The sequence below is a fragment of the Phyllostomus discolor genome, chromosome 4, assembly GCF_004126475.2.
Source record: "Phyllostomus discolor isolate MPI-MPIP mPhyDis1 chromosome 4, mPhyDis1.pri.v3, whole genome shotgun sequence".
In the NCBI taxonomy this organism is placed as follows: Eukaryota; Metazoa; Chordata; class Mammalia; order Chiroptera; family Phyllostomidae; genus Phyllostomus; species Phyllostomus discolor.
The window spans coordinates 98656822-98672325 of NC_040906.2; the positions used below are offsets into that span (position 1 = coordinate 98656822).

Genomic DNA, 15504 nt, shown 5'->3' on the forward strand with positions numbered 1-15504 from the left:
AACCACACTCAAGCAGGCATTACTTCTGCTGGACTCTGAATGACTTCATTCATTCATGATACAGTAATTGAAAATCTACTGTTTGGACAAACACTGAATTAGACATTAATTTCTAGTTCAAGTACTTATTATCTTGGCTACTTTGGGCAAGTTACTTAATATCGACGAGTTAGTTTCTACATTGTTAAAATCAGTAAAATAGCATGCACCTTTAAGGATAATTGTGAGGATTTAATAAGATAATGGCGTATAATGTATTTATCAAAATCTGCATGCTGTTACATATCTGTTCAGCTTTTTCATATATATTTCCAAAAACTGTTTGGCACATAGTCCATAGTTTAAAATTATTCCTTGAATGAATAAATAAAACCTTTTTAATCTATTTACTTTTTTTGTTTCAATATTAGTTTATATTCAGTGTTACTCTGTATTAGTTTCAAATGTATAGCATAGTGGTCAGAAAATCATATACTTTACAGAGTGATCCCCTCAATAATGCAAGTACCCACCTGGCCCTGTACATAGTTAATACAATATTATTGATCATCCCTATACTGTAATTTATATCTCTGTGACTATTCTGTAACTACCAATTTGTACTTTTTTTTTAAAGTATATTTTATTGATTATGCTACTACAGTTGTCCCTTTTCTTTTCTCCCCTTTATGCCCCTCCACTTGGTACCCCAGTCCCTCCAGCATTCCCCCCACCTTAGTTTATGTCCATGGGTCATGTATATAAGTTCTTTGACTTCTCTATTTCCTATACTATTCTTATCTCCTCGGTCTACTTTGTACCTACCATTTATGCTTCTTACTTTCTGTACCCTTTCCCCAATTTCCCCCTCCTCTCCCCTCCCCACTGATAACCCTCCATGTGATCTCTATTTCTTTGATTCTGTTTCCGTTCTAGCTGTTTGCTTAGTGGTTTTTTTTTTTTAGGTTCATTTGTTGATAGTTGTGAGTTGTTGTTTTACTGTTCTTAGTTTTGATCTTTTTCTGAGATAAGTCCCTTTAACATTTCATATAATAAAGGCTTGGTGAGGATGAACTCCTTTAACTTGACCTCATCTGGGAAGCACTTTGTCTGCCCTTCCATTCTAAATGATAGCTTTGCTGGATAGAGTAATCTTGGAGGTAGGTCCTTGCCTTTCGTGACTTGGAATACTTCTTTGCAGCCCCTTCTTGCCTGCAATGTTTCTTTTGAGAAATCAGCTGGTAGTAGTCTTCTGGGAACTCCTTGGTAGGTAACTCTCTTTTTTTTTCTTGCTGTGTTTAAGGTTTGATGCAGACCCCAGCTCATGGGGTCCATGACATTGTGGATGAGATATGAGAAATTCACACAGACTACTGAGTCCTGTGGAGAAAAAGGGATGGCACGGACACTCTCTCAAGGGGAGAGCACCTGTGAGTGCCTCGTCTACTCTCTCAAGAGGAGAGAGCATCGACCCTTACCTCGACAGGCGTTTATTGGTTTCCAGTTGCATTATGTCAAAGAAGGTTCTCATTATTCTTAGATTTAGTTAAGTGATTACTTCTTACAGGTAACAAAAAAGTAGGAAAAGTTACAAATGCAAGGAATGATAAAAATGATTGATTTGGTTACATTTTGTCCTTGGGACATCTTAGCACAGACTTTAGGGAGTTGCTTCAGAGATGTACACTAAACATCTGCAGTCTTAACTCAGGATGAGGGAGTTTTAGCAAAAGCAAGTCTCATAGCAGCCTAGGTACAATGCAAGCCTGATTCACCATGGAAAAGCCAATCTGCACACCTGGCTCCTGTGTGCCAGTTTGCATTGATCGGTTTTCCGGATCAATACTGGGCTACATTTGCCATTGCCATGCTGATCGGTTCCCTATAAAGGTTCTCTCCTTATCTTTAATCTTGGCTAATGTAATTATGATGTGCCTTGGTGTGTTCCTCCTTGGGTCCAACTTCTTTGGGATTCTCCGAGCTTCCTGGACTTCCCAGAAGTCTGTTTCCTTTGCCAGATTGGCGAAGTTTTCCTTCATTATTTGTTCAAATAACTTTTCAATTTCTTGTTCTTCCTCTTCTCCTTCTGGCACCCCTATGGGTCAGATATTGGAATGTTTAAAGTTGTCCTAGAGGAACCTAAGCCTCCTAATTTTTTTTTAATTATTGTTTCTTCCTTCTGTTCTGGTCAAATGTTTCTTTCTTATTCCTTCTGGTCCAAATTGTTGATTTGAGTCCTGGTTTCCTTCACATCATTTTTGGTTCCCGGTACATTTTTCTTTATCTCACTTTGTATAGTCTTCGCTTCTTCCTTTATTTTATGGCCGTACTGAGTCAATTCTGTGAGCATCCTGATTACCAGTGTTTTGAACTCTGCATCTGATAGATTGGCTATCTCCTTGTCACTTAGTCCTTTTTCTGGAGTTTTGATCTCTTCTTTCATTTGGGCCATTTTTCTTTGTGTTGGCATACCTGTTTTGTTGCAAGGGGCAGAGCCTTAGGTATTCACCAGGGCAGGGCAAGCCACTTCACTGTGTTGTGGTGCTGAATATGGGAGAGGGGTAAGAGAGGTAACAATGCTGCTTGCTGGGGTCTCGCCCCACTTTCTGTCACTTTCCCTGCTACCCATAAGTGAATTGTGACCTTTTAGGTACCGCCCTGATGCTGATTCCTGGGTGGGTGGACTTGTGTATGTTCTAGGACCCTGTGGGCCTTCCAGTGGTCTCCCCTGTGAGATCGGAAGTTTGTCCTTCGGCAACCCCCACAGGTTTTTACAACCAGAGGTTTTCAGGCTTTATTTCCCTGCACTGACACCCCGGGTTGTGTAGTCTTTCTTGCTCCCCAGTTGTTCCTCCAGTTTATCTGCATGTAAATGTGGGACCGCCCTGTCCACCAGCCACCACCTTGCCTGCCTTGTCCACTAGCCACTGCATTGATGCGTGTCCTCTCTGCCTTGGCTGCCCATCTCCAACCCTCCTACCAGTCTGGATGAATGTTTCTTCTTTAACTCCTTCATTGTCAGACTTCCTTACAGTTTGATATTTTGGCAGTTCTGGTTGCTTTTTGTTTTTAATTTGGTTGTTATCCTTTTTTGGTTGTGCAAGGAAGTGAAACATATCTATTTACACCTCCATCTTGGCTCCCAATTTGTACTTCTTAATTCCTTCACCTTTTTCTCCCAGCACCCCGACCATTTACTTACAATTTTTTTTATTTTTAAAATTAACATACAGTAAAATTGACCTTTTTTTGAATAGTTCACTGAACCGTAACACATACATAGATTTTTTTGTTACTATCACAGTGAGAATATAAACCTCCCCCAAATCTCCTCTTGTTTATTAAAATCCCTGGCAGTCACTGATATGTTCTTAGTCATTGTTTTGTCCTTTCAAGAATGTCATAGATGTGGAGTCATATAGAAACCATTTGAGACTGCCTTCTTTCACTCAAGTTAATGCTTTTGAGAAACTTTGCAGTAATTTTGTATCATTAGCTTATTCCTTTTTATTACTGAGTAGTATTCTATTGTAAGGCTATACCACAATTTATTCACTCATTCACCTGTTAAAGGCTGGAATTGTTTCTAGGTGTGGGCATTTATGAATAGAACTAATATAAATATGTGTATAGATTTTGGTGTGAAAACACATTTTCAGTTCACTTGGGTGAATGGATATCTGAGGTCCATTGCTAAGTCATGTAAGTAAATATTTAACTTTGTAAGAAATGGCCAGACTGATTTCCAGAGTGACTACTATTTTGCATTCCCACCAGCAGTGTGTGGCAGTTTCAGTTGCTCTACATTGACACCAGCACTTGGTGTCAGTATTTTTTATTTTAGCCATTCTAATAGACATGTCGTAGTATCTCATTCTGGATTTAATTTGAACTTTGAACATCTGTCATGCGTTTATTTGCTGTCCTAGATACTCTGTGGTAAAGTGTCCAAATCTTTTGTCCATTTTTTAATTTGGTTTTTTATTTTCTTACTGTTGAGCTTTGAGAGTTCTTTGCATATTCCGAATACAGATATTTTCTTCTAGACAGCATTTAACTTGTTCTCTTCGAGTTGTCCAGAATAAAAGTTTTTAAATTTGATGAAGTTCAGTTTAATCAGGGTTTTTTACATTATGGATAGTGATTTTGGTGCCATGTCTGAGAACTCTGCACAAAGTGTCCTCACAGTGTTCTATTTAAGGAAACCAAAATTTTTTTTGTTGTTTATTTCAGATTTACAGAAAAGTTGCAAAGATAGTACGGACTGTTTTGGTGCACCCTTCACCCAGTTTTCTCAAATAGCTCATATTACCATGGTACATGTACCCAAACTAAGAAACCAACATTGGTACATTATTATCACCTAACCTTAACTAGTTTTTCCACTGATGTCCATTTTCTGTTCTAGGATCCAAGTCAGGATACCACATTGCATTTAGTTATCAGGTCTCCTTAATTTTTTTCTTTTCTGGTTTGTGAAATGTATCAGTCTTTACTTATTTTTCATCACTTTGACAGTTTTGAGGTGCCTGATTAGGTATTTTGTAGAATCGCCTTCAGTTTGAGTTTGTCTCCTTTACCCATGATTATACTTGAGTTATGGACTTTTGGAAAGAATACCATAAAGGTGAAGTGCCTTTTTCACATAGCCTATTAGAAAGTCATGTTATCAATATGACTTAATCACTAGTGATAATGGCTTTGATAAAATGATCAGTTCTGTGTTTAATTCTAGAAGTTTTACATTTTGTACTTAGATCTATTATCTATTTCAAGTTAATTATTATATTGCATGAGGTTTGAGGTTTAGGTTAAGGTGTTTTTTTTTTGTTTTTTTTTTTTTTGCATATGGATTTTCAGTTGTTCTAATACTGTTGAAAAAAGTTCCCTTCTCTATTGACTGACTTTTGTATCTTTGTCAGAAATCACTTGGCCATATTTCTGTGTGTTTATATCTGGATGCTCTTAGGTTCTGTAGCTTTATAGTAAGTATTAGGTACTGTGACTCCCTAGCTTTATTCTTTCTTTTCAATGTTGTTTTGGCTATTCTGGCTCCCTTACTTTTCCATTTACATTTCAGAATTTGTTTGTTAATATCTACAAAAAGTCCTGATGGCATATTGATTGGAATTGTTTTAAATCTCTTGATCAGTTTGGGAAGAATTGGTATTTTTACTATGCTGAGTCTTCTATTTTATAGACATATGTCTGGTTTCTCCAAATTTTTACATTTTCTTTGGTTTCTTTCATCACTCTCTTCTGGTTTTCAGCATACAGACCCTGTATGTTTTATTGGATTTACACTTAATTATTGTTTTTTTCTTTTTAAGGAGCTATTGTAATGTTTGTTTGTTTTTTTTTATTTAATTTCCAGCTGTTTGTTGCTAGTATGTAGAGATGGGACTGGTTTTTGTTCACTGACCTTATATCCTGACATTACTAGATTCAGTTAATCTAGGAGTATTGTAGTGTCTTCAGGGTTTTCCATATAAACAATCATGTTGCCTTTGAATAGGGTTAATTTTATTTCTTTCTTAGCAGTCTTTATGGTTGTTTTTTTTTTGTCATGCCTTTTGAAAGTGTCTAGGGCTTTCAGTAAAATATTGAATAGGAGTGGTGAGAATGGATATCTTTGCGTTGTTCTCATCTCAGAGGGAAAGCATTTAGTCTTGCACCATTAAAACGATGTTATCTGTAGGTTTTTCATAGGTTCTCTTTATCAGGTTGAGAAAGTTTCCTTCTATTCCTAATTTGCTGCGAGTTTTTATAATCAATGAATGATCAGTTTAGTTACATGCTGCTTCAGCTTAAATTGATATGATCATTTTTTCTTTAGATTTTTAATATGGTGATGACATGATTGATTTTTGGATATCACCTTTTGTGGTATAACTTGTATTTGTGCACATATATTTTACTGGATTTAATGTGCTAGTATTTTTGTTGAGGACTGTGCCTGTGTTCATGGTGAATATTGGTATGCAGTTTTCTTAGACTTTGGTTTTGGTATCAGAATTGTTAGCCTGATAATGTGAGTTGGGAAATATTTTCTATTCTAATTTCTGGAAGCGAGTGTGTTAAATTGATATTATCTTTAAATGTTTGATAGAATTTGCCATTGAAACCATCTGGTTCTGGAATTCTCATTTTATCGAGGAGGCAAAATTCACAGTTCCGGTTCCTTGTCTCATGTACATCCATACCCCTGAGGGGCCATTCAAAATGTAACAACCTCTATACGAATTTGGTTTGATGGAAAGTTCATGCACAGACAATGCTTCAGTAAATCTAAAGCAGAAGGAAGCTGGCATGTTTAGGTTACTTTATAGAGAGATTGGTGACATCATTGAAAACATATACAGTTTACTATTTTAGTGCCTACTAAGCAAGGGCATAGTTGTGGATGACAGTATCTGAGTGATATTATGCTTCTAGAAGCATAGTTTCCAGTTCATCTTATTTATGTTTATTATTGGGGTATTCTTGGACATACTCTAGTCTGGATACATACCAAAGACTACCTCCCTGAGGTGGGTATACCTTATTAATCTCAGAGTTACATAATTCACATTACTGCTAGAAGGCTAAAGTGCACGATATTCTCAGACATAGATTTTCTATCACTCTCAGTCTCTCTAGTCCGTCAGTGTTCAACGTGTTTCATCTCATGGCACACATAAACTAATTACTAAAATCTGGCACACCAAAAAATATATTTCTTGCTGATCTGACAAAAATAGGTATAATTTTTATTCATTCACACTGGATAGCTACTGTTGTGTTGGCTGTTGTCATTTTTTTATTTGACAATCTAAGGGAAAACAGGTCAGTGCTTGCAGTGCACTGATTGAACATCACTGTTCTAGTCTAGCAAAGCCTCAGTTTTGCAGACATCTCTGTGAGTCACACTAATGGTCTTTTAGCATCGAAAAGTTTAGCTTGTCATCTAATATCCTAATCCCCAGTTCTGAACTGTTAGGGCCTGCACCCCAAGTTGGTAAAACCTTGGGTTTCTTCAGAGTCACCTTGAGTGCCTGTTTCTGCCTTTCAGTTTCCTCTTTGTGCTCCCCAGTCCCCTGCCCCCCAGTAATTTTCTTTTTATTCCTTCAAGTTTAGCTATATATTTTAGAAACATTGTCATATTTAATTAGGTATTTTGGTGTGTTTCAGGAAAGGGGGGGTTGGTTTATCATGTCAATCTACAATGCTGCCTATATTTTTAAATTTAATCTTTCTTAATGACTAGAAGGCCAACAACCAAACTTTGAGAGTTGTTTGAAAATTAGCCATACTAAAAGTTTGTGTGCTTTCTTTTATTAGGCAGACATTATTTTTAAACATTTACTGTGAGTCAGATACTGGGATACCACAAATAAACAATGATCCCTGTTTCAGTAAACTTTGGAATTAGTAGGTGGACAGAAAAGGGAAAAAATGGCAATGCTGTTGGTAGATGCTCTCAGACAGGGCAACTCAGGGCTTCTTGCAAGCTCATAGGAAATGCCCCCTTTTCAGATAGATTAAGTCAGGAAAGGATTTCCAGAAGAGGTAATACTTCATAAAACAAGTGAGAATAAGCCAGGTGAAGTTAGTTAAAAAGTTTTCAAGGCAAAAGAAGAGCATTAGTAGAGTTGGTGATGCTTAAATTAAAAATTTGAAACCATCAGTAGCTGGGTAAGCCTGGGGTATAGCAGTAAGGGTTGAGAATGGCAGAAGCTGAGGAGGGATCTGTGTGATCCAGGCCTGATGTGAACTGGGCATCTTAAGATTTCATAATATTCTTATATTTCTACTTTTTATAAAATTATAAAATTATAATCGTTAAAAATTAAAATTCTTATAATTTGAAAGATTATAAATAACTCACCTTACTTCTTAGCAACTGGAGAATAACATACACAGAAATTTTAACCTATAAATATTTCCATTTTAAAATTAAACTAAGCTTAATACCAAAGCAGTGACATTGAAGGTATGGAAAATGTTAATTCATACCATTCATGTACAGTTAGTGTAGGTTGACCTGTCAGAATGAGATAAAATTCATATACAATTAACTTAGTATTTTCAGATCAAACTCTAGAAATTAGAAATTTGACATTTATGTCAAATGCTTAATTTTAATAGTTCTAGTTTATTGATGTACATCTATTTTGATATCTTGTAGTTTCAGTTTCTATATCAAGCACCTGTCAGATTAGTTCCTAAGCCTATTTAACTATTTTAAGTGTATTTTCTAAAACTGGTCATTAAAAGATAAAAAACGGACATGATCCATTTTTACGGTCTAGGCAAGATAATTGATCTTAATGATGTGATTTGTTGAATGCTTCTCTCCACCTCCATATATAACTTGTCCTTGAAATATTTTCTGATGGCTGATTGCTGAAACCATCAAAGGGGATTTATTCCCTTGGTTGATTGTTACTGCTTATACTAAAATAAATGACACTGTAGATGGCACAGATGCTAGCCTTAGCAGATGTTTATGCCCAAATGTAAATTCATGAGATCTTTACTGAGCAGAGGTTTTAATATGGAGGTAGGTTTATGAACCTGTCTACCTCCTAAAGATACCACATTTTGAAACTTGTGAATATAAGTTACATGATAAGAAGGAATCGTGGGAACAGATGGCATTAGGGTTGCTAATCCACAGACCTTAAGATATATTCTGGATTATCTGGGTGGGGCCAGTGTAATCATAAGAGTTCCTAAAGGTAGAAGAGAGAGGCAGAAGAGAGTCGATGTCACAGTGGTGTGATATGAAAAGTTGGCTTTCTGTTGCTGGATTTGAAGACGGAAGAAGGCCACAAGCCAAGGAATGATGGTAGTGTCTAGAAACTGGGAAAGCAAGGAGTGGATTCTCCTTCAGCACCTCCAAAGGAATACAACCTTGCTAACAACTTGATTTTAGATTTGTATCTGGTGATATTTGTATTACACTCTAACCTATAGAACTGTATGGTAATAAATTTGGGTTGTTTTAAGCCACTAAGATTGTGGTGTTTTGTTATAGCAGCAATATGAAAGAAAGTAATACAAAAAGTGAGCATAATGCTATATACCTGGTGAGGCTGTACTGACAGTGGAAAAATATATTTAAAGTGCAGCTGGTTTAACTGAGGACAAACTTTTGTCTCTATAGTTTTGCCTTCATTTAGTCTAGCCTTTAGACCTTCATCTTCAATCATTTTATTGGTCACAAGGGAATAACAGCAACAACATAAGAAACAGTCCACAAATAATGTTACAAACTGTGTAGTTGAATAATTATGATGGCTGTTTTTTAAATTAATTTTTGTGATTTTAATTTTTTTCCCCCTGGTCATAGAGAGAGATACATATGAAAGGACCTACAGGTTTTGAGAGAATGGTATTTAAGAATAGCCCTAAGGACCTGTAAAATGTTCTTATTCTTTGAAAAGCAAATGTTCAGAGGACTTCTGGTAATGGTGACACTAAGCCTTGGCAGTTATCCTCTGGGGCAGAAATGTATGAAACTGGAAAAAGTTGTCTGAACAACCATTTTAGGGCACTGGAAACTGCCTAAAGGCCAAAAACAAATTGAGAAGCATTTTTTTTAAAGATTTTTTAAATTTATTTTTAGAGAGGGAAGGGAGCGGGGAGAGAGAGAGAGACATGAGAGACATCACTGTGAGGTTGCTGGGGGTTATGGCCTGCAACCCAGGCATGTGCCCTGGCTGGGAATCAAACCTGGGACACTTTGGTTCCCAGCCCGCGCTCAATCCACTGAGCTACGCCAGCCAGGGCGCATTTTTTTTTTTTCTTGAAAAACTGTTTGAGTTTCTGTTAAGAGTAGAGGGGGGCCTCTGGCCCTTCTGCCTGTGGCTATTCTGTTACTCTGCCTCTTCCCAATCTATGCTGGTGAAAATCAGTTTTTCAGTCTAGGCTAGCCATGAAAACACCAGCTAGTTGTCAGAGATGTAGACTTGATTCTGGGTGGAAGGCAAAAGCCTATAATTTTGCCATCTCTGCAGCTTGGATTGAGAAGAGGTAAAGGAAATCTGTATCTTTGCTAGGCCAAGGTTGTAGTCCAAGTTAAAGGCAAGTGGTGGGTTAGTCAGAAATTTAACAACTAGCCTGTATGGTGACCATAGAAGAGATGGAACACTCTATATGCATGCCTGTATGATATGGAAACTACATGTGTAGACAGGAGACATGAGAACCCAAACTTTAAAAGTAGTTGTGACTTTGAATGAATTATCCAACCCCCAAACAGATCAGTCGTCAGAGAGCAGAAGCTTTGTGGGTTCAGATGATTGAGCATATCTGTGACCAAATTATTAGCTTATCACTAAAACAAGGAGTAGTCAGGCTAAAAAAGAAAAATAAAATGACTGACTAGAGACGTTAGTAGCTGAATACCTTGGGGGAAATAGATTGCACAGTTTAAGTCCAGGCAAGTTAGTAAAAACAAGAAAGAAACAACCCTGAAAAAGGTTAAATAGGACCTGATTTCACTACAATTTATTACCTAGATATAATTTTCAACCACAAATGACTAGACATGCAGTGTTATACAGGAAAGTGTGACCCATATGCAAGTGGAAAAAAACAGTAGAAATGGACTTTTAGTGGGCCCAGATGTTGGATTTAGCAATAGCTCTAAAGCAGTTGTTCAGAGAATTAAAGGAACTGTATTTAAAGAATTAAAAATATACTAAAAGTCAAATAGGAAATCTCAATAAATGGGAACTATAATAAAGAGCCAAATAAAAATCCTAAAGTCGAACAGTGTAACAGAGGCTTGGATCTAATAATTTTTTGCCTCATTTTTTCATTTATTTAGATTTTTTTGACTTGCAAGCTAAGTTCCAATCCCTCCGTAAAATGTCACTTAATAAAAGTATCTCTACAATTTTAAAAATAAGCATAACTGAAATAAACTCACCAGATGAGATTAAAAGTAGATCTGAGATAACAGAATAGTTGGTGGATTTGAAAGATTAATAGAAATAATGTGATCCAAAGAACAGAAAGATTAGAGGAAAATGAACAGAACTTCAGCGTATGTGGATTTTGTCAGGTGTTGAAAAACATACATTTAATGGAAGCCCAAGTAAAGAAAAACAAAAAGGCAGAAAAAATATTTAAAGAATTAAAGACTGAAAACTTACCAGATTTGGTGAAAAAATTTTTACTTAGGGACAGAGAAATTTCCGTGAACCCCAGGTAGGATAAGCACAAAGAGAACCACACTTACATACATTGTAGTCAATGTGCTGAAACCCCAGAAACAAAAGAAAATCTTGAAGACAAGAAAAGTCATTCATTGTAACTTCTCAAAAACAGTGGAGGCCAGAGGGCAGTGCAGTGATGTACTCGTACTCAGAGTGCTGAAGAAAAAACTTTCAACCAAGAATTCTATATCTAACACAAGTAACTCTCAAAACTAAAAGTGAAATAATATTGTCATATAAACAAAGACTGAGAGAATGTATTGCAGGCATACCTGCCTTATAGGCAGTGTCAAAAAGAAACATATGGTAATTGGATCCACAGGAAGGGATAAAGATAATTGGAAATACTGTAGTAAACACAAAAGATATATTATTTTAATTAAAAAAATAAGATTGCTTAAACAATAATTTTAGCTCTGTTGGGTTTATAACATAGGTAGCATGTAATGTGTGACAATATTGCACAAAGGGAGAGGGGAGGAAATAGAGTTATTATACTGTATGAAATTTGCTCGATTTTACTAGAATTAAGCTGAATAGCTTTTAAGTGAAAGGTACAGAGAGCAATTCCAAGGATAGCTGAGGGCTTACAATGGCAAAAAGCAATTATTTATTTAACATTTTCACTTTGTCAGGTATTTTTTTAGATACTAGGTATTTAAATATGTCCCCATGAAATGTTTTTTTTTAATTGTTTATAACCACCATTTTTGGTGATCCAGTATTTTCATGCATATATTTTTTATATTAATAAGGCTCTGAATATATTTTTTCTAAAGTGATATATACAAAATCATAAAATTGGCAGCATTTGAAGTATGGTTTTATGCTTTTCCTATGCAAGATTATTGACATATATTAAATGTTGGTTAATTATTTGCTGTTGCTTTCAGTTTTTACAGGGGCATGAAAGAAAGAATGTATCTTAAAACAAAACAAACAAAAATGAATGATTGTCCTACTTTTCTCATTTGGAGAATGTGATGCTAAGACTCATTTATATTTAAATTTCATATATGTGTAGTCTGTTAGAAAAAACGGTTCTGTTATGGGAATTACCATAGTGGGATTTTTATTTGAATTGACACATCTGAACTTCTAATAAATGACTAAATTAGAAACTGTAGGAAATACAACGTAAAGATTTATTAATGAAACTCATTATCTTACATCAGTCTCCCTTCAGTTTTCCCATTGTCTCCTCTCCATCCCTTCCATTTTCTGTCCGTGCACAAAGAAAGGGGGCTCAGACATCTCATACTTCTTGATTTTGTACAAACTGTGAAAATTTGGGTTATGTCTACCCAGATCGTTTTTTTTTACGAGTATACAAGTTACATGTAGATATATTTTTGTAGTGTTGATTTGCAGTTTTTTCATAAATGGGACTTCATGTACAAATTGTTCTGATAAACATATGTATTTTTCTCAGCATTTCATGACAGCCTTTATATCAGTAAATTCAGATATACTTTTTTAATGCCATAGTATGGGGGTGTACTGGTATTATTTACCCATGTCTCTATTGAAGGGTATTTGTATTGTGTCTAGTTTTTCCACAATTAAACTATTATAATGACCATCATTGTACATATATCTTTGTGCATTTGCCTGAATGCTTTTGTAGCACAGATATAATTAGTTCAAAGTTTGTGAATTTTAAATATTTTCTGCCTTTGAAAATGTTTTGAAAGTTTATACTTTTGCCAACACTGGATCTTATCAATATTTTATAACTTTTGCCAATTTAATAGCTTAACAGGGATATCTTGTTTTAATATTTATTTTCCTAATCACTAGTGAGGTTGAACTTCTTTTAATAAAATTATTAACCATTATATTTCTTATTCCTTAATATGTATTAGTTTTGCTTCTTTATTATGTTTAATTTTTTTAACTGTTGCAAAACACATAAAATTTACATTTTAACCATTTTTAAGTGTACAGTTTAGTGGCATTAAATGCATTCACATTTTGTGCACCCATCACAACTCTCCTCCAGAACTTTATCATCATCACATATTGAAACTTCGTATCCATTAAGCAATAATTCCTCATTCTCTCCTCTCTCAGGCCCTAACCACCTTTCTGCTTACTCTGTGAGTTTGACTACTCTGTGAACCTTGTATGAGTGGACTGACACAATATTTATTCTTTTGTGACTGGCTTATTTTGCTTAGGATATTATCTTCAAGGTTCTTCTCTATTATTGTATGTATCATAATCTTTTCTTTCTTAGGGCTGAATAATATTTCATTACATGTATATATACCATATTTTGTTTATCCACTTATCTATTAATAGACATTTAGGTTTTTTCTATCTTTTGGCTCTTGTAGATAATGTTGCTATGAATAGGTATTTAGATATATCTTTGAGTCCCTGCTTTTAATTGCTTTGGGTATATACCCAAATGTGGAATTGTTAGTCATTCTCCACTTAAATTCTTTAAGGACCGCTGTGCCATTTTCTATAGCAGCTGTACTATTTTACATTTCCACAAGTTATACTCAAGGTTCTGATTTCTCTATGTCCTTGCTAACACTTGTTTTCTGTTTTGTGTTTTATTGTAACCATTTAATGGGTGTGAGGTGGTATGTCATTATGGTTTTGATTTACATTTCTCTAATAATTAGTGATGTTTACCACATTTTTATGTGCTTATTTGCCACTTGTATATCATTGGAGTGATGCCTGTTCAAGTCTCTTGTCCACTTTTTATCTGGTTGCTTGTTTTTTGTTGTTTATATTTTGCTCCTTTTAAAATCCCCACCTAATGTTTGTTTTCTTGATAAAGGCATGGTCTCAAGCATCAAGTGGGTCTAGTATGGAAAGTAAATCAATGTCTTATATCGATCCTTCAAAGATAATAATAATTGGAAAAGTACATTAGAATTCAGAGAATAGAACATATTTAACAGGAGTGATGATGGTATTTGAGGGAAGTCCTCAAAAAGAAATCCATCAAGATTTTCATATTCAGTGATGGCAGTGAAGTGTGGGGGGGGGCTGCATTTCAGGTAGAGGAAACAAAGCCAGAGGATAGAATTATACTGTAGATCAATAGAAAGCAGTTAAGTTTGGCTTGTTTGTTGTTAATGGCAATATACATTGGCACAATCTTTGTGTGTGTGTGTGTGGAGAGGAAGGAAGTAGTTTGGCATCAGCTATCAATAAAGATACAAATGTTCATTTTATCCAGCAACTTCTAGGAATTCATTCCACATATAGAAAGAGACAATCACAAATTTTGTTGCAGCAGCATAAAACTGGAAGCAAAGTACTGATGAGTAGGGGATAAAGTACACAAAGTATATTTAGTGTAATCTTATTTGAGAATAGGGTTGGTACATAGATAGAATATTTCTGGAAGAATAACCAAGAAATTGTTGACAGTAATTTCACTCTAGTGCTGGGATAGCATGGGAAAATGTTCTCTTGTTTTTTTTCTTCCAAGGACATTTAAAAAATAAAAAGAAAACTTTTAAAGATCTTTAGAAGCTTAAAATTCACAACTCTGGGCTCCTTCCAGTATTTGATGCTACTTCTGTTGGCAGTGAAAATGGCACTGGGTGTTAGAACAGTGGAGTCAGAGTGGACCTTGGTTTAGCAACCTTGGTACCTGAGTTCTGGCTAAAGAAAAAATTAAGAGCCAAGATTCAAACTGTAAGAGAAGCTTTATTTAGAAAGTCACAGAAGTAGAAGAGGTGAGCAGTAGAATAGAAGAAATGGGCTTAGGAAACAAGTTACAGGGGCAAAAGAAGGGCTGTTGGAGCTCAGGAGGAAGAAAAGTAAAGGTAATGCACCTGGGTGAGAAGAAGGGGAGGGAGAGCCAATGGGTCCTCTGTCCTAAGGGCTTTTAAAGGTAGGATTTTAGGGGTTTCCCGGGGGGGATCTCAATAGAATATTCATCAGCTTTACCAGTGTGTCCTTTCAGGGTCATGGTCTCTACTGATTGGTCAGCACCAGGGCAGGGTGTCCTGATGTCAGCCATGGTGTCACTTGTCTGCTCTTTTGGGCCTGGAGCTGAAACACAACTGAGGCTTAGATGTTATCCCTAAGGGTTAATGCTTAAGGGAGTGATTGTGCAAGGGTCCCCAAATGAGAGTCACATGAGGCCACTCTTTGGCTTCTTGTTCCTCCTCCAAGGGGGTCTGTTGCAAGACTAGTGATATGCTAGGGGAAAAAAGGTCAGGGAGGGTCCAAACCACATGATCAGCAACGTGAAAGGCCAGGGGGTCCACACTGCAGGAGCAGCTATATGCTAGGGGAGGAAAGGTTATCCTGGGGTCGCAGTCCTTATTTTTGCTGGTTGCTA

General features: G+C 35.9%; 1 protein-coding gene across 4 annotated transcripts in view; it reads left to right on the plus strand.

The window, feature by feature from the left end:
• The window catches only part of RAB3GAP1 (RAB3 GTPase activating protein catalytic subunit 1), a 113250-nt gene that overhangs the window by 41458 nt on the left and 56288 nt on the right, over positions 1-15504 (plus strand). The window lies entirely within an intron of this gene.